Source organism: Diceros bicornis, chromosome 3 (assembly GCF_020826845.1).
Source record: "Diceros bicornis minor isolate mBicDic1 chromosome 3, mDicBic1.mat.cur, whole genome shotgun sequence".
NCBI classification, from domain to species: domain Eukaryota; kingdom Metazoa; phylum Chordata; class Mammalia; order Perissodactyla; family Rhinocerotidae; genus Diceros; species Diceros bicornis.
The window spans coordinates 51,776,837-51,804,393 of NC_080742.1; the positions used below are offsets into that span (position 1 = coordinate 51,776,837).

The window sequence follows — 27,557 nt, forward strand, 5'->3', positions numbered from 1 at the left end:
GACTGACAAACCTGATTCCTCTCCAGCCAGCTTGCTTTATATTTCTCTGAGAAATTGGTTTTATTTTTTTAATAGCCATCTTAATTTTTTTGAGAGAGGGAGAAAAAGTATTTTTATATTTTTATGCAGTGCTGTCAAAACATATACTTTTTAAAATCTAGAAAAATTACTTTAACTTGCTGGAGCACAAAAAAGGAATCCCCAAATTACATGCTTTCTTTTATTGTACTTAACTACCACACATTAGAAGAGGATGTTCCTTATTTTTATATTTTCAAAGAAAATATAGCCATGTACTTGCTGGGGATCAATGTTTATATGGGACATTTTCAAGGAAATATTTGTTTTTTCAAAAGTGGAAAAGCATACTGCCCACATTGAAACTGACCTGATGAAAATATATTTTTGTTTGTGCTTTTCTGTATAGAAAAATACCTTATACATCTGTGATACCTGTACTGCCATGCCATTAGCTAAATAAATTAAGCACTATTTAGACCATACATCAACGTGGCAAGGTTAAACATTTTCAAAGTTGTTCGAATAACATAAAAAAAAGTTACTTGTCTAAAACAAAATATTATACTTTTAAAGGTAAAACTATACTAAGTTTGTAAAAGAATTGTGCAGCACAGTGATTGCAGAAGATAAGTATTTACAGAGAATCGATATTAATTAGACAAACTTGACAAAATAGATTCAGCATATACTCTGCCAAAGGGCCAATCTTAGATAATATTTGAAATAATTTCCTCTGCCAGATAACAGAACAAAGTGTCCTCTGCTTTTCTACACATTTTTGTGGTTCACCTTTTTGTTGTGGTATTGTTTTGGTTTTGGTTTTGTTTTCTCAGTTGAAAATACTTGAAAACCGTTTTTCACAATTTAAAGTTTCAGTCATTTTGAAATTTTCAGTTATTTCAGTCTTTCATTCATTTCAGTTTCAGTCAAAAGACATGACATGAAAATATAAGAAGATGGACCTGAATGAATTAATAGAAAGCATATCCTATTTTCATTTTCATATATCATTTCTTAATTTTAAAAGTAAAAGCTAATGTAAAAAACAATAAATTTGACACATAAATTATTAGTAAAAGTCCTCAAATTTTATGCGTCAAATATATTCACATTCCTTCATTTTCATAATATGAAACAGTATAGTGTTGCTCAAAGTATAGTCTGTGGACAGGTGCCAATCCACAAACTTACCAGTGCAAGAAAAGATAAGCATAAAAAGTGAGAGTATTTAGAAAGTTTTATAGAAATTTGACTCTGCCATAGTATCTCTTATTGTATTTTATTAATGTATCAGTCAGCATGGATTGGGAATTTAACAACAAAAAATAAATAGTCCTTCACCATAGAGAGTCGAGAAGCACTGATAAAAATAACTAAAACCAATAATTACCCAAGCTTAAACTAATTGTTTTAAACCTTTTTCCTATTAATTTTGTTTTTCTAATCAGAGCTGCAATACTTGTTATAAATACGTAATCAAATTTAGAACAGAAAGATTTCATTAACCTAGTGTCATTTTTTTACAACACTATAATCAGTAGTATAATTTCTAAATACTATTTTAAACAAAGTGTGTATCGTCTTGTATGTATCCCTAAGACCTACCACACTCACAAACTAGCTACTAAATAAAAATGTGTTCAATTATGGCACATCAACATAGACTGGCCATGATGGTCAGGTCAATCAAATTTTTGCTATCCAACTCAACCACAGAATGACCTCAAGTTCTGTCTTCTCTATGCCCTTCCATTCTTTTAGGAATGTCTGTGAGCTCCATATGAAGGGAGCATGGAGGTTTTGCTTCCAATTGTCTGCCCAGAACTTTGCACAATACCTGGCACCTAGTAGTTAAATAGTTGTTGAATGAATGATGAATAAATGCTATCTAGCAGTAAAATAACCGTAAGTGGAGAATAAGATCAGGAAAGAGGAAAATCCAAGAACTGTATCAGTTAGCTATTGCCACAGAAATGAAGCATAAACTATGTCAAAATTCACTGACTTAAAGCAACAATAGTTTATTCTCAGAGATCTTTGGAGTGGCCAATGGTCAGCTGAAGGTTAACTAATCCAGGCTGGGCTCAGCTAGGGCTATTCAGCTCTACTCCATGTGACTCTTTTCTTGGGCATGTTCTTCTCATGGCACTAACAGAAGTGCAAGAGAGCATGCCCAGTCACATAAGCACTTTTCAAGCCTTTGATTGCATCACAACTGCTAAAATGTCATTGGCCAAAGAAAGTCAGATGGTCAATCCCAGAGCCAGGGGGCTGGGGAAATACTCTGTAACCACAGTGAGAGGACACTGCAAAATTACTGCAAAGGATATAGATGTATAATCCTATTTCTGAGGAAGGAATGAAGAGTTGGAACAATAACCCAGTCCACCACACTGCGGTAGGCAGAATAATGACCCTCCCCCAAAGATGTCCACATACTAATCCCTGGAACCTGTATATGTTATCTTACATGGCAAAAGAGACTTTGTAGAGGTCATTAAGTTAAGGATCTTGATATAGGGAGATCATCCTGGATTATCCAGGTGGGCCCAATGTAATCTTAAGAGTCCCTATAAGAGGGAGGCAGGAGGGTCAGGGTAAGGGAAAGGGATGTGACAACAGAAGCATAGAAAGATTTTAAGATGCTATGCTACTGGCTTTGAATTTGGAGGAAAGGGCCACAAACCAAGGAATGCAGGTGGCCTCTAGAAGCTAGAAAAGGCAAGGAAAAGGATTCTCTCCTGGAGCCTTCAGAAGGAACGCAGCCCTGCTGACACCTTGATTTTAGCCCAATGAAAGCCATTGTGGACTTCTGACTTCCAGAACTGTAAGATAATACATTTGTGTTGTTTCAAGCCTCTAAGTTTGTGGTAATTTGTTACAGCAGCAATTGGAAACTAATACACACACGTACAAAATCTATAAACTGAATAAGAGATTTATAAATAATCAATAGAACCAATATATGTAATCATACTACCAACTAAATATCATTTTAGTTAATAGGACTTTGCAGAAAATATATTAATGCCTGTGACTTTATTTCCTTATTGTTGTACGTAATTGTTAAACAGATTTTTCATACATCAAACACATATTCCCTCCACAAAGACTGCTGAGCCCCTCATCCCTAAACTCCAGGCTTGAATAATGAGTGTAGTTTGACATCAGATAACTGTAACTATAACTATGGCAGTCTAGCCTTATGAACTTTCCTGAGTTTCTTCCCATCTTCAAATTCATGCCAGTCTGCCTTCCAATCTGCTTTTCAGATCTCACCATCCACTCATTAAACTTTTTCTGATGTAGTACTCATATTCATCCCCTCACTGAGACTGTGAGGTCAGAGGGCATCATTTTCGTTTACTATTGGTCTAGAAATCTCTAAAGTTCTTCGTGATTGCCAAGATGATTACTTTTTCCTTATTTATGCTTAGAGCAAAATTTCTGTAGGTGGAATTCAGAAACATCCCAAGTAAAAATATATAATTTATAAAAAATTGAATTGCACAATGCTTGTTTGGGAAACTTTTTAAATTATGTTGTGGTTCTATAAAATGTATGAAAGCAACCCAAGCTTCAGTCTTTGAAGGCTTAGCTTTTTTTAGAATGAATTTTCATTGAAAATTATTTTCAATTATTTGTTTTTTATAACGAGAGCCTTTGAATGCAGTGCCTATGCTGTGCTGATTCTCTGAAAAAATGCCACTTAAAAATTACCACGTGTGAGTCAAATGAAAGTCATCCAGTTTAACATAGTGACCTTACTACCTCATCCCACACTCATAGGACCATCTTTTATTATTTCTGTTACTCATGAAGGTTCGTCGAAGGTACCTAATACTGGAATTTTTCAATACTACATTTTCTGATGTTTTGGGGATTTGCTGCCATTATGTGATTGCTTTAAGTAGCAACAAATCAGAAAGCCATCATAAAATTCAGATGAAGCAGCCATTCTTGACTGCCTGGGTTCAACACTGGTATTTGGGAACATGAAAATGAAAATGTGCTCTTAAAATACATGAATAATCTTCCGGTTAGCTTGAATCAGATGTATATCTTTTTTCTCATTGCTTTAACATCTTTTCTATGTGGGTCAAACATTCTGTTTCTTTTCACTGATGCACATAATCGTAAAACACTGCAAAAAATGTGAAACACTTATTTCTCTACAAATATTCACTGCAGTTTTATTAAATTGTATTGTTAATTTCCATGGCAATGTAAGTAGCTAAATACTAATTTGTAAAATAGGAAACCTTGGTAAACTCTTGATGTAAATGCAAATTATTTCAATAAAGTCTGTTAGAAGTAACTTCACTTTTTTCAGTGGAACTACTCAATTAACATTGCACTTCTTAGTGTTTTATATATGAAATTTATATATGAAGACTAGGAGACAAAATTTGCTATTATCTGTGTAATGCAAGCATATACACTGATTTTGAGAAATCCTTTATTTAGAAAAATACTGTGAAAATTAGCACTGTATATTTTGTAGCCATGGTGAGGTACTCTCTAGGAACAAGGAAGTTGGGAAAATAAAATTCCCCACTGAGAACTAAATCAAGAAATCAACACATAAAAGGGGCAGGAGGAGATATATGCAACCACTTCAAAGAGAATATCTGTCTCTGTGGTCCAGAAAACTTGGCTGTAATCTGATTAAATATGGGGACTTATTTCTCAGCCTTGTGGTGAGCTATGAAAGTACAGAAAAGAAAGAATCACAGAGACAAGAAGTGACAGTGTTCACCTAAACACTATCTAGGGAGAAGAGAGCCTTTACCAAGAAACTTTTCATTTAATGGATGAAACAAGCTTGTTTGTAAGTGGATGAAAATAATCCAGTTGAGAAGACATTTAAAATATTTAAGATATAGGAGAGGGAGGTGATAATCTGTAGCATATGTTTCCTGAGAAGGCAGGGAGTATTGAGACTCAAAATACGGGTGGAGAAACTGACCTTGGGTGGGAAGACAGACATCCCTTCTACTGTAACATGAGAGAAGGATGAGTATAGACACAGATGGGTTTGGAGATGTGGTATGAGAAAGCTGAGGGGCTTCCCACCTGAAGGCTTCTATTTTCTCTGAGAGGTAAGAGGTGAGATCATCTACCGTGTGTATGTATTGAGGGGGTGGCGAGTAAGTGGTAGAAAAGAGGAGGAATTGCAGGTTTGATTTTTTTTAATGTATAATAAAGATTAGTCTAGCAGCAGCAATACCGTTCTCCTCAGCTGGTTTTCGGCCAGCACTCAATTCGATTAAGGAATCTGAAATGGGAATATTTTTATATCTGTATAAATAAAAGTAAATGTGTTCTTATGACATCACAAACAAAATGACTATTCACATAATCTTGGGGACAAATCATGTGCTAATTTGTATCTATTATGATTTATATATTTATTTTATTCCATTACACAATGGTAGAAATTAGTACTACAACTGGGATAAGAACTCAGGCCTCACTTTACGTTTCAACTATATTGTAGAAAATGTTTTCCACTATGATGTCTATTTTTGTTTTGCTTTTTTATCCATGTTATCCACAACAACAACAACAAAAAAACCAGTCTTTCTCTTTTTAATTGGATTTTAAATAGATAATAGTTTGCTCCCCACGTGGACTCAGAACCTTAAAGCTGGTGTGTTCATTAGGGTTAGGTTTGACTGAGAATGACAGAAAGCCCCAAGTACGGTGGCTTAAGCAGGGTAAATGTTTATTTCTCTCTTGTTTTAAAGTCCACGCAGGCAGCCCCGGGGTATATGGTTCTCCATGTGCAGAGATCCTGGCTCTTTTTGTCTGGTTCCTTTATAATGTGAAGTTTCAACTTCATTGTCCAAGATGGCAGCATCTGTGTTCCAGGCAGAAAGATGGAGGAGTGCCAAAGAAGAGTGACAAAAAGCATGTCCTAGCCTTCTCTTCAGGAAGGTTCTCAAGCTGCCACAGGACAGTTCCACTTAGATCTCATTGGTCAGAACTTAGTTAAATGACAACACTAGCTCAAAGGAGTCTGGGAAGTATTTATTCAGTGTGGTCCCATGCTCAGCTAAAAATTCTCTTAGTCTGGGGGAAAAGGAGAACAGATACTAGAGAATGACTAGCAGTCTGCCACAGATGTTATGTTTCTTCTTGCTAAATAACAACAGGACAGAATCTATGCCAGCACTAAGTCCTGAAATCCTAGAGAATTTGTTTAAAAAAAAAATTTAGGAAATAGTTCTGCTTTCTGTTTATCACATGCTGCCAGCACCTTTGCTCATCTCTCCTGGTTGAATGTTCTTGTGTGTTACAAAGTCTATCCCTTTGTTTCACTGTTCTGGTTTGATGAAACCTTTCTTCATAATTGTGGCATTTCCCGAACTTGGAAGATCAGCAATCTGTTCCAAGCTCCAGATAATGGGAGAGTTATCTACATCTGTTTTTTTTTCATGTATGCCAAGAGGCTCAGAAATAGCTTCACAATATTTAAAAAACCAAATAGTAATTGTTATTATTGCATTTGTTAGAGGGGCTTAGGCGTAGAATCCACTCTCTGTTAGCTAAAATCAGAGCATTATCTGATCAACTGACTAACCAAAGAAAGTGTATTAATCATAAACTTAACTGCAGTTGAATTGAACTTTTACATATTCTTAATTTTGAAGGTATTATGCAAAATAACTGGATGAGAGTGTTTGTAAAAATAGCTTATTTTAAAATAGAAAGGCGAGGGCCGGCCCCGTGGCTTAGCGGTTAAGTGCGCTCGCTCTGCTGCTGGCGGCCTGGGTTCGGATCCCGGGCGCACACCGATGCACCACTTGTCCGGCCATGCTGAGACCACGTCCCACATACAGCAACTAGAAGGCTGTGCAACTATGACATACAACTATCTACTGGGTCTTTGGGGGAAAAAAAAACAGGAGGAGGATTGGCAAGAGATGTTAGCTCAGGGCCGGTCTTCCTCAGCAAAAAGAGGAGGATTAGCATGAATGTTAGCTCAGGACTGATCTTCCTCAAAAAAAATAATAAATAAAATAAAATAGAAAGGCGAAAAGGATAAAAGGGCACATTTGTAAGGTGACGGATGGCAACCAGACTTTGGGTGGTAAACATGATGTAGTCTACACAGAAGTAGAAATATAATGATGTACACCTGAACTTTAGATAATTAAAAAATAAAATAGGAAAAAGTTATAAAGTTTTTTATATGAAAAATTAATTCAGTGCTCACTAATGAAAGATGATTTAGGCCTTCATTATACTCAGAGTTAAAGCAGAATGTTCCAGCGTCAAGTATTTTCAGAGAACAAAATCGAAGCAGAGATTTAAAACATTTTATTATTGCTATATTGCTAAGGCTAGTCCTTTCTTAGGTTGGTTTTAATTTTTTTTTCCTTCTTCTCTCGAGATTTTCCAACAATGCCCATAATTGTAGGAGCTTTAGAAAGGTTACTTATCAGCGCATGAATGAAGATTTGGAAGCAGCTTTTGCTCTGGTTCTTGTTGCCCTCCTTGGCATTAGCAGTTAGAGTGCAACTTGAAGAAATCTGAGATGGAAAGACAGCCATTCGAGGGTTTCTTGAAAGTGCTTTTAGGCTGGCCTGAAGCATTTTTATTTGAGCTATTATGTCCTATGCTCAGAATACAGAATATGTTGAAGCTGTTATCATGGCACACTAAGCCGTTAATGTTACCATTCTAAAATAAAAATTAAGCCTTAACTATGTAACCGGTTGGTCTTCAGCTGCTTGAAGGAATAAAGACAAACAAACAATTCACTTCCCTTTAGAGCATTCCTACTTTTAAAAAGGGCACAGTGTTCTTTAAGTTATTTAATTAAAAAGGATAATGTAACATTCTCATGCAAAAAAAAAAAAATCAAACTGGCATAAAGTGAAAAGTTAAGGTACCCCTTCCCCAATATTATTACTCTGAATTTTAATAGGTATTTTCAAAATGCCTTCCAAAAGGTTTGTTACTAATTTACATTCCAGTATTCGTTAAACATAGTTATAAACAAATGTACTTAATAACTTGTTATTCATTTGCTCAGAGCCTTTCCATATTTATTGGTTATTAATCTAATTTAGTTTCACAGCCTTCCTATGAGATCAAGATATTAATCTCCCAATTTTATAAATCAAAAAATGAAAATAAGAGACTTTAAGTTGCTCAACAGTACCTCCATGGTGTGCTAGGAACTGAACTTAAACTTCCTACCTTGTGGTAACGTTATCTAGCCACTGACCTATACTCTCAGGCTAATTGGGAAAGACAAAAGGTAAAACCTACAGAAAATTATTAGAAAAGATTTGAATACTGAGAACCTGGTAAGCATCAAATATCAGCCTACTATTGTGGTCCCCTAATTTTTTTTCTGACTTAAAGTCACATTTATGACCAATTTGGTATCCTTTCTATGTATGTGTCAATTGGGACTCATTAGCCAACAGTTATGGAGACTAATAAAAGTATCCACTAATAAAAGGCATAGTGCACTGGAAACAATGCAGTTCCTATATTTTAGAAATTCTGGGAAATGCTTTATCTTGAGTTTGACATCTCATCACAAAATCTCTCTGGTACCTGGGTAGCCACTGTGTCTATTTGTGTATCATTACTTGAGAGACAGAAAAGCACCTCTGATGTAGAGCAGTTCTGACTCTGGAAGGCTCAGTCCTGACCTCAACTGTGACAGTCACACTGTAGAGTATCCAGAAACCAGATAAAGCTTACATGATAAGGATTAAAATTACAGCTCTGCTCTACCATAAAAATCTGATGGCCAAAACTATAACATTAGGAGAGACAGGGACACCTTTGAGTTAAGAAAAATGGATGTCCTCTCTATGTTGGGCTAAATAATAACCCTGTTCTAGTAACAGCTTTAGAACCAGGTTGTCAAATTCCCATTAAATTTAATTCTCTAGGTCTAAACCTACAGGACTGGAATTGTATTTATTCAATTGATGTTCATAGTTTTCTGCAAGGTTGTCTCTGGATGACACGTGAAAATGTCAGGTAGACATCTTGAAGACTAAAAACAAATCTGGTTATTTTGGGAATATTCAGGTAAAAAATTCAAATTCACTTTGAAGCTAAAAGTTTCTGGTCTTATAGACACAACCTCTATGTCTATGAATATGTAAGAAGCAAGAAAGAGGCTGAATATAGAGGCTGAGCTTTCATACCAATGTTGTTTGGCCCCCGAAATGCCGTCTCTCATTAACAGCTCTGTATTCTCTCATTTTGATGCCTCTCAGTCTCTATTATTAAATCCTAATGGTTTCTGATGGTGTCTGCAGGATTGGATTGGGCTGGATTCAAGATATCTAATGCAGATTTGGCTTTTCTTTGTTTAATTGTGCATTTGGATGAGAAGTAGCTTTCCTGGTAGAGCTGGGAATAGAATCAGAATAGACTGATGTGTGAATGAGCAGATGGGAACCTGACCTTGTCTGGATGAGCTGGAAAAAAAAAAATCAGTAGCTAATATCTATCCTCCATCTCTATTTTCAGCTTTAACCCTGTCCTGTATGGCTTTGGAGAGAGAGAGCAAGTCTGGAACTTCAGCTCTGTCAATTTGTGAAGGAACTTGGGCAAGTTCCTCACCCTCAGTACCAGTTTACTCGTCTGAAAGATGAGGATGAGATGATTGTTTTGGGAACTTTGATTACATTTTTATTCCCAGCATGCAGCAGGCATTCAATAAATAGTAACTATAGAACTAGTCAGAAAATAGTAAACATTACCAAGCTGCCAGCTGAGACATGAGACATTTTTATCAGCGGTCCATCCTATTAAACTCTTTCAAGTGGTCTGGAACCATAGAAACATGCAGAACTAGTCTAAAGTTCACAAGGAGAAGAAATTAGAATGTTCATTCATCGATTCAACAAATATAAGCAAAGAGGACACAAAGATGTTAGTCTATAAGGTGAGTCATGTACACATCACCATATTGCACAGTAGAACAAGATATGTGCCACAACATAAATTGAGTTAAAGTGCTATGGAGCTTTGAGAAAGAAAATATTTCTTTCAGCTGAATTATCAGAAAATATTATATGGAAAAGGTAAGTTTAAGCAGGGTGTTAATGGGTAAATAGGCAGAGTGTGTTTATGATATAGTGACTAATTCAATTTGACTAAAGCATGGAGTGAATGAAAGGGTAAAGTGTGAGATAAGACGAAAAAGGTAGATTTGGACCACACTGTAGAGGCATTAGAAGGCCAGGCTAAGGAATTTGAGATTTTTCAGCAAAGGGATAATATGATTGATATGATAATAGCTTTACTAAGAGATAGTTCATCTGGAAGCTTTGTGAAAGAAAGAGTAGAGGGAAGAAATACCAAATCCAGTTAGGAGATTGCACAGTGAAAGGTGAAAGATTGTGATGTACTGATTTAAGGTAAGAGCAATGGAATTAGAGGGAAGGAGTGGATTCAAGAGTTGGAGGAACTAGTGCTCGCTTCGGCAGCACATATACTAAAATTGGAACGATACAGAGAAGATTAGCATGGCCCCTGCGCAAGGATGACACGCAAATTCGTGAAGCGTTCCATATTTTTGGAATACTACTCAGCCATAAGAAACGATGAAATCCAGCCATTTGTGACAACATGGGTGGACATTGAGGGTATTATGCAAAGTGAAGTAAGTCAGAGGGAGAAGGTCAAATACCGTATGATTTCCCTCATTAAGTAGTAGATAATAACAACAACAAACAAACACATAGAGACAGAGATTGGATTGGTGATTACCAGAGGGGAAGTGGGGAGGGAGGATGGTGAAAGGGATAATTCGGCACATGTGTGTGGTAATGGGTTGTAATTAGTATTTGGGTGGTGAACATGATGTAATCTATGCAGAAATAGAAGTATAATGATGTACACCTGAAATTTATACAATGTTATAAACCAATGTTACTGCAATAAACAAAAAATTAAAAAAAAAAGAGTTGGAGGAACTAGAATGTACAAAGATTAGCAAATATGCTGTTAATTAGTAAAGAAAGGAGGGTAATGTGGTATAGGGATTTCTTGCTTCTTATTTTTATCATCATAAAAATGTATGTTCTGTCTGATTCTGCCTTTATTTTCATTAGAATAATGGACTATTTTTAGCTTTATGTTAATTAAGTACTTAATGTGGGATGTTTGACAAGTTTTGTCATCTGCCAATATTATTTCACTAGGAATTAAAACTTAATCCTATTTTGACTTCTCCGTTTTATTCTTCCTAAGAGTACTGAACTTCTCTCATTCCTAGACGATTCCTAGACATACAGCAACTAGAAGGATGTGCAACTATGACATAAAACTATCTGCTGGGGCTTTGGGGAAAAAACGGAGGAGGATTGGCAATTGATGTTAGCTCAGAGCCGGTCTTCCTCAGCAAAAAGAGGAGGACTGGCATGGATGTTAGCTCAGGGCTGATCTTCCTCACACACACACAAAAAAAGATGCTTCTTAAGATACAGAAGAGTGTAAAAAAAAAAGCAAAAATAAGAATCTATATGTGCTTATATATAAATCAGGAAACTCTGAAAGGAAGAAATTATGAACAGTGGTTCATTTCAAGGGGAGTGAGGGGACTGGGCAGATGAGGATATTGGGGGAAGACATATCTCTGTATATTTTTTGGTCTTTGAAATAATGTGATTATATTACATATACACAATTTTACTTAAAGTATCACTTTAATAAAAATAAATTTAAAACCTCTAAAATATGCTTTTTACCAGAAGTACCCCCAAATTAGTTGATTATTCTACCATCAAGAACCCACCAACAGGAGAAACCCTACCATCTCCACCCAACACCATGTTAGACTTTTGGTTAAAACAGTACTAAATGAGAAATTTGAAAGCCTTTGTGTGGAATGTTCTTCTTAGTGATCTAATTCTATTAGGACATCCAAAACATTAAGCAAGCTCACAAACGACCCTGAAACCACATAGAGGAAACACTGAATGTCCAAGATGGGGTAAAGCAATCAGAGTAAAGGGAAGGGCAACATAGTTAAAGATGAAGAACAGAAGAAGGCTGAGTTGGCATTCCAGCCCAGAATATCTGAAGAATAAGCAAACTTACAAATCTTACAGCCAGCAACTAGATGTCTTACAAATGGCACATGAGTATTGACTGGTTACAGCTCATTAAAGGTTGTTTGCTTGATTGCCCTCCAACTTGCCCCAGCTGCCATTTCAAACCAAATCTTGTTCTTTACTTTCCCATCTCTAGGGATAGACGGTGGAGCCCAATCTTGATAACGATAATAATACTGCCCGCCAACATTATTGATTGTATATTATACTCATCTCGTACCAAGTATATATTTCAGGTGCAATCTAAGCATTTAAGAGGCACTCATAGATCCAACCAGATTCATCAGAAAATCAGCATCCAGATCACTAATAAACCTAATTTTTAAAAATGTATCCCTTGAATGGATTTGTAAATCGTAGTACAGCAACACTTTATAAATGGTATAAAGCTGCTAAAAATAACTATGACAACTATTTTAAAACATATAAGAAAATGTAACGTATAAGATTAAATCTAAAAAAGCAGATTGTCAAATGGTATGTAAGTAAACTCACTACAATTATGTAAAAACGTGGGGCCGGCCCCGTGGCTTAGCGGTTGGGTGCACGCGCTCCACTGCTGGCGGCCCGAGTTCGCATCCCGGGCGCACACCAACGCACCACTTCTCCGGCCATGCTGAGGTCGTGTCCCACGTACAGCAACTAGAAGGATGTGCAGCTATGACGTACATCTATCTACTGGGGCTTTGGGGGGGAAAATAAATAAATAAAATTATAAAAAAAAAATGTGCATCTGGATGAGGCTTAGAAGATAATATACAAATTTTAAGATAGTTGTATTAGAAGAGTGGAATTACAGGTGGATTTTTTTCCTTTTCTCAAAATTTCTTTCAATCTTAGTGTTACCCCATGCATAATTTTAACCTATATTACCAAACAGATTCAGCGCCATAATGAAATCCAACATATTGGCAAATTAAACAAGATTGCAGTTTATTTCTCTCTCATATTACGGTCCAAATATAAGCCATGTAGAGCTGTTGTGGTGGTTCTAAACTATGTGTCTACCCAGCAATTCTGTTGCTAAGCATGAAGCAGAGATGCTGAGAGTCAGCCGGCAGTTTTTGGCCTCACTGCTCCTTCCATCTCTAAGGGCATGGACACCAGTTGGTAGTTGTTTATGTTTTTAAACCCATATTAACTGCAAGCTCTCCACCCATCCTTTTCTAGTAACTAGTTCCATAAATCAATGATGCTCTACCTCTTAACCAAGCACATACTACTGCTCTTGTCACCAGATTAAGTTTTGTATTTCCCCAGATGCTCATATGACTGGCTCCTTCTTATCATTCAGGTCTCTGCTCAAATCTGCAGATATGCCATTCCTGAACTCCTCCATTTAAAGCATCCTCTCATCCTGTCACTTTCTCTTACCTTGTTTTATTTTTTTTAATAGTCTATAATTATCTGAAATTATTTATTTGTCTTTATAATTTGCCTTCCCCAACGGAATTTAAGTTCCATGAGAGCGGAGACCTTGTTCCTCCCGTATCCTCAGCACCTGGTATACAGCACCAAGTACAGTACTAGACACAAAGGAAGAAGACAAAAAACGAACGAATGAGTGAATGACCAACCCTGCAGTAACTCTAGTGCTGAAAGGGCACAGCAAGGAAAGAATAAAAGATACTTGATAATTACCATATATAGGCCTCTGACATTTTCTCATTCACCATAGAAATATCGGTGGGGGTTGTGGGGGGAGATGTTTTGCAAACTACTGGGAAAATATCTGATTATTATCTAAACTCATTTAATCTTGGAGGGCTGATTCAAGGTGCAGGCATATTCTCAATAGGAATAGTGTACCACTCAGCTCCATTAAACCCCTTCATCCAAATTCCTGGCCAGCTCATCTTCCTATAACCTTCAGGGTTCAAGGTCACAGCTCACAGTGTTAACAGAAACCATCATAACTGGAACCGTAATAATGATGTCAAAAAGAATTGTAAGTGAATTGTTATTTCCCTTCCTTCCAGTCTGAGGCATGTACAATAGCTACTGAATTCATGGGTACATCCCAGAGTGAATCTGTGGGTGAGGAGAATAAAAGCACTGCCATTCAAAAGGGAGATCTTGTTCTAAATTCTTGTTTGCTGACTTTTCAACCAAATTTAGGATTATGTGAATGTTCAATAACAGCTTTTGATGCATGCCTTATAGATAAGCCAGTAACAAATTCTTTAAATATGCATGGGAGGTAATTCTAGCAAATGCAAAGCTAGATAAACACAAATGTGAAGAGATGTTCTTCCTGCTAAATTATCAGTAATCATACCTTAGATACCACACTTCCTGCTAAGGTGTGAGGGAATGTTGAGGGGTTGTAGAGAGTGTCTGGCATGTTAATATTGCTAATGGATTCTTGTGCTGAAAGCATATAACATAATTCACTACACATTATATGACTTCCTGGCATGGCACATGGAATGCCACTTGAAAGTCAAATTATTCATATGTTATTCCCTCTGAAGCTACACAAAACTTAATATAATCATTGATTTAAGAAATCTTGCCTTGAAAAAATAATTTTTGAATAAGCTTGAGGACCAAAACAATCATCAGTTTCCAAAACAGAGGTCATTATCTTCTTGTAAACCAGACCTTCCTCTTGTGTTTCACATTAGTCAATGGTGACACAATCCTCCCAGGCACTTTGTGGTATCCACTGTTTTTCCCACATTCCCAGTGTCCACAGAGAAGCTCCCAAGTCCCTGCTCATCTCCTCTCAACTAGATAACAAGTATTAGCTTCCTAACTTTTCTCTCTACCAACAGCATAAAATTTGAATTCCTTGCCTGTGGCACACCAGGTGCATCCCAATTTGGATTCATTTCACTCTCTGGCATTACCTCTCACTGCAAACCTCCCAAGCATACCTGATTCCCAAATAAGTTACAAACATTCACGTCTCTGTGTCACTGTTCATACGATTCCCTGAGTTTGAGATACTGAAATACTATCCCCTTCTTTTCATTCTTCCTCTTCATCTTCTAGTGCTCAGCTCAGTTACCACTACCTTGGTTAACTTTATCCCAATACCATCAGTGGGAACTCCTTCCACCTTGCTCCCATGACATTGTGCTTGTTTATAATAAAATTTTAAATATTTTATTTTTAAATTATTATTAAGATCTTACTATGTGCCAGACACTTTGCTAAGCAAGCATTAACTCATTTAATCATCATCACTATTATTCCATCTTATAGAGGCCTCTAGAAGATTAATTCATTTAAAGCCATGCAGTTAGGAAGTGGGAAATTGAAATCCAGATCCTCCTCCACCAGAGGCAATGCTCTTTTAGAGCATTCTGCCTGATACCATAATTAGTATTCATAACTCTCTCTCTCCATCGAAACCGTAAGCTCCTTGAGATGTGGGGTTGTGTCTCTGTGGCTCTGTATCCCTGCAGTGTCTAGCACTGTGTTTTGTGCATAACAGCTGCTCAGATTCTTTAATGAATAAACAGAAAAGAGGATGTGGAAGTTTGACAACTCTAATAGAGGATAGTTTTCTTACACCACTCCTTTCTTTCCTACCATCCACCTCCCCAGCTCATTAGTACAGATTACAAAAACTGCATGTAATCCCTAAAGCAGAAGCTGCAGCTATCACGGAGCTCCGAGGCCCGTGTTAGCTGAACTGTCCTGAGAAGTGAAGTGGTGGAAGTACCATATGATGAGCAGCCTAAAACAGGCTCATCACTTGAGAGTCAGCTAGAAATACGACAGCAGTTCGAGCTAATTTCCACACAACTGGTGACAATTTTGTCTAAACTGCAAGCATCCCAGCCCTCCAAGCATTACTACCATAATATTTATTGAGCAATAACAATTGCTAGATGCAATTCAGAATGTTGAATTGGACATCACCTTTACCCAGGAGACTGGTAATTTAAATTCTGCAGACCTACAGAAACACAGTGGCCTTCTCTCTTCCATCTCCCACCCATACATGCATTCAATAAGCAAGGCAGCAATAGTCCTCCAGTAAGTCAAAGTACCCCTAGATACTGAATTAGGCACTCAGCAAAGATGCATTAACTTACTCAGGCTGAAATGATAGCATTTTGTGTGCTGGAGTACTGACTTGCCATGTAGACCTTAGTGTCCCATACAAGTTAGTACAGCTTCTAAATGTGATTAATGCTCTAACTAACATAGTTTATGATGTGAGATCAAAGATGTAGCCAAGGTTGACCCTAGAAAAAAATTGTAAAAGAGCTAGAAATATAAATCTCACTTCTCCTAATAGCATCACCTTTTGCTCTCTGGTATGTGCCCCCTTTATTCCACTAGGCTTCATCCCATTTCTAATTTCAACTAACCTCTGCTAAACATTTAACTGGCAATGGGCCAATTAATGCATTACATTTTAAAGTTAATTTTAATTTTGATCAAAGTAATAATGCACATCATTTAAAAAGTAAAACATGACAAAAAACAGTCTCCTAGCCCACCCTCTCCCAACCCGTTTTCTGTTTCCTTGTGGTAACCACTTTCAATTCTTTTAGCTGTTTCTTTTGGTGTTTACGTCCACTGTATAAGTAATGTACTTACACTGTTATTTCTTGATTTTTGAATTTTAAACATTATTTATTTACTTTCTTCTATGGAATTACCTCTCTTAATACATCCCCACGCACACCCCCCAAAAACATACACATATTTCCCCTTCTCCATATTCCCCTTCTCCATAACTATAGCACACTTTTAAGTTAAATCCATAATCAAAGTTTACATAATTATGAATCTATTAATATTGTTTACAGTTCAGTCATGCACTATATTATATCTCTTGTACAACTTTTTATTTCCTAAGAGTTTATACTTTCCTCTATTTTTTTGGTCACTTGATTTTTTATATATCTATCATCAACTCATTCTGAAACTCTCCATTAGAACTGAAAACTCCTCTCAATGTAGTCAAATTCCTCTTGTAATCTGTCAGTTTAATTTGTTTCTTGGAGACTTCCCTATGGACTCCTCTGTCTTTCCATTATAATCTGGACTAATTGTTTTCTAGGCTGCTGGATACCTACCATTGTAGGGCTTCCCTTTGCCTCCCTCCTGTGTTAGATCCTTTATCTTTTTTATTCATGCCTTCCTCTTTCTTATTTTACTTATTCGTTTTCATTGAGCATATCCTTTTTGAAAAGGGGTAGAGGCGCAGTAACTCTGTTGAGACATCACATATGTGAAAACACATTTACCCTCATGTTTAGACAGATATAGAATTTTAGTTTAATAAGCATTTTCTCTCAGAATTTTTATAGCATTTCTCCATTGTTTTCTACTTCCTAATATTTAATAGAGAAACTCAGGGCCAGTGTAGTCAGTGGCAGAACAGGCCTCACGATCACATCTCTCTAATTCCAAACCCGGGAATATTCTTCCCCTATAATGCCCAGGCTCTATTTACTAAAGTAGGGAGGGATAAAATGGAACTACTTCCAGCAGTGTTTGCAATTAAATAAAGGGCTCATTTATAGACCTAAAGCTTGAGTCAAAGGAGTGAAGTTACAATGGTAAAATAATCAATTATATGTAGTTAATTTGAGAGACAGGACCCCTTCAAATCACAGGGCATAACTTCCATTTCTACGCAATGTGTCAAGCTGGTAGTATGCCCTAAAGTTTCTTGAGACTCCAGAAATTGAGTATTGGGAGACAATTCTCCATGGGTGTCTCACATTTCTGCAGGCTTTACAAGCAGAAGCACTGACTGTCTTTGTTCTGAACTAGCTTTTCTAGGATGTACGTGTAGTGAACAGCCATGGCGGATATAGATAACATCTTGCTCTGGAGCAAAGTGCAGGTGTGCTTTCAGTCCTGGAAGATAGAGATAATGTCTCCTTCTGGAGGAAAAGGCAGACATGCTTACTGCCCATTGTAAACAATATGGGTTCCTCACCTACAATACTCCCCATTGCATGTATGGGAATCACCTGATCCTCTTCACACTGCCCAGCAGGAGTTGAGGCTCGGGAAACTGGCACAAACGCCAATACAGTAGTCCCCCCTTATCTGTGGTTTCACTTTCTACAGTTTTAGTTACCTGCTGTCAAGCACAGTCCAAAAATGTCAAATGGAAAATTCTAGAAATAAACAATTCGTGTTTTTAATTGTACACCATTCTGAGTAGCGTGATGAAATCTTGCACCATCCAGCTCCATCCTGCCTGGGACGTAAATCATATACTATGATTTGTCCAGCGTATCCACCCTGTATACACTACCTGCCCTTTAGTCACTTAGTAGCCCTCTCAGTTATCAGATTGACTGTTGCGGTATCACAGTGATTGTGTTCAAGCAACCCTTATTTTACTTAATAATGGCCCCACGATACAAGAGTAGTGATGGTGGCAATTCAAATATGCCAAAGAGAAGCTGTAAAATCCTTCCTTTAAGGGAAAAAGTGAAAGTTCTCGACTTAATAAGGAAAGAAAAAAAATTGCTGAGGTTGCTAAGATCTATGGTAACTTTTATTACAGTATATTGTTATAATTGTTCTATTTGATTATTAGTTATTGTTATTAATCTTTACCTGTGCCTAATTTATAAATTAATATTTATCATAGGTATGTATGTATAGGAAAAAACATAGTATATATAGGGTATGGTGCTTTCTGTGGTTTCAGGCATCCATTCAGGGTCTTGGAACATATCTGCTGTGGATAAGGGGGCACTACTGTACTCTGGCTACTGCTATTACTGTGAGTAATAAACTATCCTTGGTTTCTGATCCAGGAGTATTGTGTCTTCTGCCAGCACCTGTGAAACTGTGGGAGACTAACTTGTTGGCTTGCAAGCAGTATAAAATGTCAGATCCTTTCAGTTCTTGAAAGAGATATATCCAAAATATACAGAAGAAACATTTTGGGGGATATATGGATTAAAATGAGTTTCCTTCTAAAAATTTTTTTTGGCTTGGAAATGCTATATTCAAACCCAATCACAGTCTAGGAGTCTAGAAATTAAATATACTTGAAATGTGGCATCAGAAAGTTAAATATTTTTGCAATGCACCTAAAGTGCCTATGTGTTTCTTATTACTGTTCAATATTTCTATGATCAAGCATTCTCTATTTTCACAAAGCTCTTCACAAAATATTTATCGTTTAAGATATGACCATTTGTAAGGTAGCAGAAAGAAGGATCCTTTACAATTAACCAAAGCCTTCAAGGGCTATTGCGATTATACCTGTAGACTCAAAACACAATAAAATCTCTCAAATATCTTAGAAATCCTTCACTTGAGCTAAACTATGATACCAAGAAATACACGCCTGTGGTTCATTTCTGCTTTTGCCATCATTGGCAACACCATTGAATGCATTAAAGGCTGCGAATTTTGACCTTGTAAAGTGCTCTATGTTCAGTATTACTGCAAGTTAATCTTCATCATCACGTCACACTTTAAATACCCAGAAAAAAACATAGTATCAAGAAGAAAACACCTTTTTGCCATCATGCAACATGTAGTTCTGACTCAAAGAGAAAGAGCAGTTCAGAGCCTAGCTTATATGAGAGTAAATCTTTGCAACGCTCTAACTCTCAAAAGTTCATTTATCATGCTGTCACCTCCAAAAGTCATCCTGGTGTAGAGGTCACCTAAAAAAACTACAGGAAAGTTCTGGGATGGACCAAAACAGCGCTAGGATGGACTTCTGCTAGAGCTGTGGTAAAGGGGAAAGAATACAGATTATGGGTTCAGGAAAATGCTATTCAAATTCTGGCTCCACTCTGACCAGTCACGAAGCTTTGGGCAGTTTTTTTTTACCTTTTCTGAGCTCAACTTCTTTGTCTGAAAACTGCCTGTGGTAATACCCAACAAGATTGTTTTGAGGATCACAAGACAATGTTATGTGCAAATGTCTGGCACATAAAGGACTCAATAAAAATTTGTTGAAACCAAATTGCAGAGTAAGCCCAGAGCAGCGCTAGGCTTTCCAGATTAAAATGATGCATAATCCTCAGATCCATTAAAAACCTGATGTCTCTGTCTACTTAAAATAAGAGACAATTTTTTCCTTATGGTATATGAAGTGCTTTTTCTTCAAGTTAAGAAAAGTTAACCTCTTTTCTGAGATTATTGTATTAAGATGAAGGTGGAAAATAGATGTGATACTTGCTAATAGAAAGCCTTAAATGCCAACTAGGGAATTTGGGTTTTATTCTTTGGGCTATGAAGAAATGGTTAATGTTTCTAAACTAGTGAATGACAGCTTAAGGAAAGTTACTCTGACAGCCATGAATTAAATGGTGGTAGTCAAAGAGTGAAGTAAGAAAGATCAGTTAGGAGGCAATTTAAATATTCCAGAGCAAACTCATCAAACATTCAGGTAATGATGGTAGTATTGATGGACTTGATATGAAGTTAAAAAACCTCTTACTAGCTATAAACTTCTCAGAGAAGATGAGTAAAGAGTTTACCCTTCAGATGATAGTGTGTTTGTCATACTTTAGTCCCATAACCACGTCACAAAATAATTCCTTCAGGTAGTTAAGTTGATTTTTTTACATATCGCTCTTAATAACATGTATATAGAAATGCATCTTGGTTTAAAACAGACACTTTTAAGTAAAGTTTATTTGTTTATTCTAACACAAGCTCTTCGGTTTTGAGGGAGGAAGATAGAAAAATTATGTTGAAAGGACAAGATGTGAATTTGAGAGTTCAGTAAAACAAAGCCAAAATTTTGGCTTAAGCTTTTGGTCTATAAACATGTTAAGTTTTTATGCATTTAGAATAGGAAATGGGCTAAGAATAGAAATACACTGAGTAGTCTATTATAGATCTGTGTAAATGCAGAAGGCTCACCAGTTGCAGGAAATTGTGGGTAACATTTCAGGTTATGTAGAGCAGAAGAAATCATCTCATTATTTGTGTTCTGTTTATGACTGGAAACTCATCCTCTCAAATATTACCATGGTTTTCAGCAAGCAAGATCATTTAGGTTTGCTATCTCAGGGGCTATTAAGCAATATTGGGTAGACATTACCAGGTTCATGTGCTTGTTTACTTCTTTCATTTTTCTCCTTGCTGACCAAAGGAAATTACAAACCATTACGTGCAACTGTACTGTCATTGCAGATTTATGAGAGAAATAAATGACTCCTTTGATGAATTTAAGAATGCAGAAGCCTTAAGTAGATGCTTTCCTCAAAACATAATTCCATTGTTCACTCCCAAATCTGATCTCTCTCAAACTCCCTCCTCCTTTGGAATCACTAATCCTGATGCACAAAAAAACAGAATATTAAAAAAAAAAAAAAAGTTTCATATAACCTACCAGTATAATATTCAATTCTTCAAACAAATTCATAATTGTATTCAATATTCATCTTCTTAAAGGCAAGGTAATTTTCATGGAAAACGTCAGTTCTCTAATGATGAAGAAAGGGGTATAAAAGCTCATGAGTCATAAACCATGCCCCCCCCAGTATGACAGTTTTAATCAACTACATCCCCAATAGTGGGGAATAACTGAACATTTTCAAGTATGAAATTCTCAAATAGAAACTGGGAAGAGTTAAACTTGTCAAGAAGATCCAAAGAAACATAGTTCAATTAAGTATCAAACAGCTATTGTGCCAAATGTGTAGTTTTAGTAAATCTTCATGCACTCTTGATCAGGTAGCATAATAAAAAAGCCAATGCTTGGTAAGGCAACCAACCAAGCTGCTAACAAAGCCAAGTCCTCTCAGTACTGGAATAAAGATCAGAGAAATTGAAGTGAAAAGAGAAGGAATGTGATAGACTGCAAAATGTGGCCCACAAATTCTTTCCACACCTATATGTGCACCCCTGTGCACTATGACTGTGTTTCAGGAGGATGAGCCTGGGCTAGCCTACTGGTGATGACAGACATGTGGCTATCACTCTAGCAGACAGAGCAGCTACTGGACATGCATAGAGCCATCCTAGACCATCTCACCTTAGCTGAGCCAGTTTTGATGAGAAAAACAGCCAACCATCCCACAAAACTGTGATAAATATAGATATTGTTACTTTTTTTTTTTTTTGGTGAGGAAAATTGGCCCTGAGCTAGCATCTGTTGTCAATCTTCCTCTTTTTGCTCAAGAAGATTGGCCCTGAGCTAACATCTGTTGCCTCCCTCTTTTTGCTCAGGGAGATTGGCTCTGAGCTAACATCTGTGCCCATCTTCCTCCATTTTGTTTGTGGGATACCACCACAGCATGGCCTGATGAGTGCTGCATAAGTCCACACCTGGGATCTGAACCTGCAAACCCCGGGCTGCCGAAGAGGAGTGTGCAAACTTAACCACTATGCCACCGGGATGGCCCCTAGATATTTCTGTTTTTATCCACAAAGCTTTGGGCAGTTTGTTATGTAACAAAGGCTAACTGATATAGAAAGTGGTACTAGTGCTGAAGTGCTGCTCTAGCAGCAACCTAAAATATATAGCATTAGCTTTGGGACAAGGTGGTAGACAGAGACTAGAAAAGTGGCAAGAAAACTGTTAGCCTAAATTGGGAAAATGGTGAATAAATTGTTAGCAGAGGCTAGAAAATTGGTGAAGAAGCTGCTACAGCACGCTAGAAAAATGGCAATCTGTGTAATATCATAGTGAAACAATGGAAAACTGTTGTCTATGATAATTTGGAAGACAGAAAATTTATCTAATGAATTTGTAGATCTGGCTAAGGAGATTTCCAGGCAAAATGTTGAAGGACTAGTTTGTTGGTTTTTTAATTGCATATGATAAAGTATAAAAAAAAAAGAGATGACCTAAAGAGAGAACTGTGCAGTTTTCCTGCAGAATTTATAGGCAATATAAAGAAGCCAAGACTTCAGAGCTCGGAAAATAAAACTATTTCATCTCTCTGGTCTCTCTAGCCATTAAAATGATGTAATCTATGCAGAAATAGAAGTATAATGATGTACACCTGAAATTTATACAATGTTATAAACCAATGTTACTGCAATAAACAAAAAATTAAAAAAGAAAAAAAAAAAAGATTCTCAAAGTAAGAGCTGACTTCAGGGTAAAGATCCAGATCAAGATGGTGGCTGATACGCCCTTTGTTAAACCACTGAGCAGTGAAAGGTAGTGCCTAGACTCTTGAGGGTGTCAAGGTTGCGCAGCAGCTTGTGCAACCCAAAATTGAAAGTGGCCTTCTTGAGAAAGTTGCTGATGTGGCTTTAGGGCATAGAGTAGCCCACATTAGATTCATAAGAAGCCCACAAGTTTTTAAGAGAGTTGTATTAATAGAATCCCAGCCAGCTTGGACTAAAACAGAAAGAATTCGAAGTGAAAAGATTTCTCTGGCCCCCAATTTTCCACACGAAAGAAGCAGGCTTAGGAAGCAACACAGCTACAAATATGAGCTACTTTTTTAATCAAAAGGGAAGAATGTCTCAAAAGGGGAGTAAGACCCCAGAGGGCAATAAACCCCTTTCCTCTGAGAAGACCCTCAAAGGACAATGAGCCAGGGAGTCAATGCTAGGAAGAAGAACTGGGACCTAATCAAGAAATGTTATCTGCTTCTTGAGCGAAGGGAACCTAGCAACACATGCCAGGCTAAACTTCAGAATTGCTATGTAACTGCCTCCCATTCTTTCCTTCTTCAAATGGGAATATTTGTTGCAGTCACCCTGTCCCTGTCTCACTATTTGATGTAGAGTGTGAGGCTAGATAACTTCAAGAGGAACTGCACCTGAGAAGCTGCACTCAGGGAGCCTCATCCACAGCTAGACCAGTTGCATATCACAAGATCCTGATACCTTAGGATAAAATTATGGGCAGGGGGAGGGGATGTCTTGTGATATGAGTGAGTATATTTTACAAATAGAAGAAATGTGAATGATTTGTGGCCAGGAGGCAGATTGGTAAACTGTACAAAATGGCCACATAGTCCTCCCATCCCGGAACACAAGCCCTTTTGCCATATGACTTTACAGCTCAGCTCATCAGGAGGTGGAATCTGTCTCTCTGCCCCTCATACCTGAGCTTAACCATGAGACTTGCTTTAGCCAATAGCCCATTGGCAGGCACGATATAAATAGAGGCTTAAAAAGTGCTTGTACACTGGGGCTTGCCCTCTGTTGCTGCTTGCAATCTTTCTGCTACCATGTGCAGGAGCCTAGGCCAGCCTGCTGGATGATGAGAGAGACATGGCTATCATCCCCGCAGACAGAGCAACCCCCAGTCATGTGAGGGAGGCTATCCTAGAACACATCCAGCTTGGCCAAGCCAGTCCAGAGCCGAAGAATCTCCCAATCCCAAGAGGACTATGAGAAATAGCAGATGTTGTCTAATCCACTAAGTTTGGGTATGATTTTTACCCAGAAAAATTCAGTGGATAAAAGAGGTTCTTCCTACAGAAGTTTGTTCTTTAGGAAAACTGCAGCAACAGCAGAAAAGATAAAGGAACGTGTAAACCTGAGCAAGATTTCACATAAAGTTTCTAAAAGAAAATAGAAAGAGTAAAGTAAAGGGAAAAGTGCAAAGACAAAGTAAAGGAGGGGAAAACAAAAGACAATATTAGTTGACATCCAGAATTTGATTTTTTTTTCGTGAGGAAGATTGGCCCTGAGCTAACATCTGTGCCAATCTTCCTCTATTTTGTATGTGGGGTGCCACCACAGCATGGCTTGATGAGCAGTGTATAGGTCCACGCCCAGGATCTGAACCTGCGAACCCTGGGCTGCCACAGTGGAGTGCACGAACTTAACCACTATGCCACCAAGCTGGCCCCCAGAATTTGATTTTTAAAGTAAAAACCAGAGTCCATCTGGGAATCTATACAGATTCCCTTCATGCATCAATAGTTTTACAAGCTACAGTAATGGACAATGGGAATTTTCATCCCCAATCTAAGGCAAGTAGATCATTAAGCTGTGAGCATTGTTCTGTATGTCCAAAGGCAGGAAAATTATCTCACATTTTTAGAAAAATTTTCTTCAGCAAGAAGGGTAGGAATAAAACGGGTTGTAGCATTTTAAACAACAACAACAAAAAATTAATCAGATTATCTTATTCCCCTGAGTCTTCCAATCAATCAAGAATATATTTTAATTAATAGATAACTTTCAACAGGCCTCAGGACCTTTCTACCTGCTCTTCTGTGTGTCTGGAACACTCTTCTTCCACGCATTTCCAAGCCTCAAACGTCACCTTTTGATGATGCCCTTCCTGATCACCCTTTTTAAATTGTAAACTGTTTCCTATTTCCCTTCCCTGCTTTATTTTTCTGCATACTTAAAACCCTCTGATGTACCTTACAACTTACTTACTTGATGGCTTATTATCTCTCTGTCCCCACTAGAATGTAAGTTTCTTGAAAGCAGGGATTTGTCTGTTTTTCTCATTGTACCCCAAACACCCAAAAGAGTGACAGGATCATGGTAGGCCCTCAATAAATATCCATTGAATGAAAGAATAAATTCTTTGTTGTTGTATTGTTCTTTGGTATTGTATTAGCGGACACTTGTGGTTTTCATTGCTCAAAAAAACAAAAACAAAAAACAATGTGACCTAAATGTGGCATCCTGTTCACAGCAATAGTGAATACTTCCAAAAAGAGGTAAAACTTCAATATCAATTGAACCACTTGCTCAGAGCATCATAAGGAAATAAGAGAACTGCAAAGCTCCTAAGATGATCAGCTTGCGCCCTGAAGCATGAGATTCTATTACCTTTATCTTAGTATTCATAACTACAGTATTATGACTGGTCATAAAATTATCTAGCCCTTTCTAATTCATCCATTAACTAAATCTATGGCCTCCCAGGGTAGTAAATTCCACAGGTTGGCCATACACCAGGTTAAGAAATATTTTCCTTGTGCTTTTTTAATTCTAAATTTATATCAGTCATTAATTTTGCAGAATGAGTGACCCTTGTCTTATTAGTTGGAAGACACAAAATTAAGTAAATTGAGCCTGCAATAAGGATGTCATTTTAGTTGTATTGTATGGTCATGTTCCATTTATCATGTGAACATGTGGCTGTGTTAAAAGAGTATGAATAGCTAATTATTTTCCTTTTAGGTTTTTACCTTCACTGGAGAACAGAAAGGAAATGTCAGGATAGAGATAAAGGGAAAAGGAAAACAATCAAACAAACAAGGGACATATGAGACCGTCCAGATCATGGACTGCTATCATTCTATTTGGTTTTTTTTTTAATTGCTATGGCTAAGATAATAAGATATAGGAAACTGATTCAATCAATTTTAAAGCTGAATTTTTCCTGGGTAACCATAACAAGCATTTGACTACTTCTATCCCTTAGGTTAGAAGCAAATAAAAGAAAGAGGATTTGCTCTTGACAGGAACTTATTCTTAAGGCTAAGGTTGTCTTTAAAACCTGTTAACAAAGTATTTTCTAATATAATTACTTCATGAGATTTGGGGTTTGTGTCATTTTTTACAGGCTGTAGTCCATTTCATTGAAATGTGTAAGGTCAGCTAGTAAGGGGCAGTTTGCTGCCTGCTGCATGATTAATCAGGTTGGGGGCCTCAGTAGGATTAAGCCTTGGAATAAACAGGGATTGTCTGTCTGTTATTTATTTATTCATTCACTCATTCACTCATTCATTCATTCATTTATTTAGCTTTGATAATTCAGAGGAGCTTTACTCACTAATTACAAATTTTTGTAAGAACATAAGATTCTCCATTATTTAAGGTTAGACTTCCAATTAACTCTTTTACGGATAATATACAGTTTTAATACAGGGCAAGAGATGGTGGACACAAGGGTGTGAAACAGTGAAGCATTTTGCCACCTGAGGTTTCTAGGGAAAGAAAAGTGTGCACCTTATAAACAATTAATACTGCAAATTATAATATATTGTTTATCAATATCTACATATATTGGCACACATGCATTAGAAAAAAATAATCATAACTGGAAAGGGTTTTGCAATCATATAGTACAACTTGAATGTTTTACAGAAGAGGAGATGAGAGCCCGAGAAGAGAAGTGACATGTTCAAGATAATAGAGCTACTTAGCGGAAGGCAGAAAGGTCAGGCAATTGTGCTGACTTTCATCAATGAACGATTCTGTCTAGGTCATAGCATCTTGAAAGAGGAGGACGCTCTGACATGTGACCAAAGGCTGCTCACTTTAGGATTTCATTCCAGGCCTTGTTTGCTCAAGCCCAGAGAAATCTGCTCCTCTTTCTCCAGAGTGGAACACCAGAAAGGCTGTTTCACCTTGGGCACGATCACTGGGAAAAGCAACTTAGAAATTTACAGAGAAAGAGTTGCAGTGATGCTCCTTCTTCCGTGATCCTGCTGCTGAAAGATGAGTGGAGTAACTAATGTCTTTTCAGTAGTGTACCTTTCAATGCATGCGACAACACATAAGTATGTTGATCTAATATATACTAAAATATTATTTCCCAAAACATATGATTCCAGTTTTTTTTATATTATGGCACATAATTATAATTTTTGG

General features: G+C 37.1%; 1 non-coding gene across 1 annotated transcript; it reads left to right on the top strand.

Annotated features, from left to right (window-relative positions):
• The first annotated feature begins 10,477 nt into the window (after positions 1-10,477).
• Positions 10,478-10,584, top strand: LOC131400616 (U6 spliceosomal RNA). Its single transcript, XR_009217383.1, has one exon. It is a non-coding gene; the product is annotated as a U6 spliceosomal RNA (small nuclear RNA).
• Positions 10,585-27,557: the final 16,973 nt, after the last annotated feature.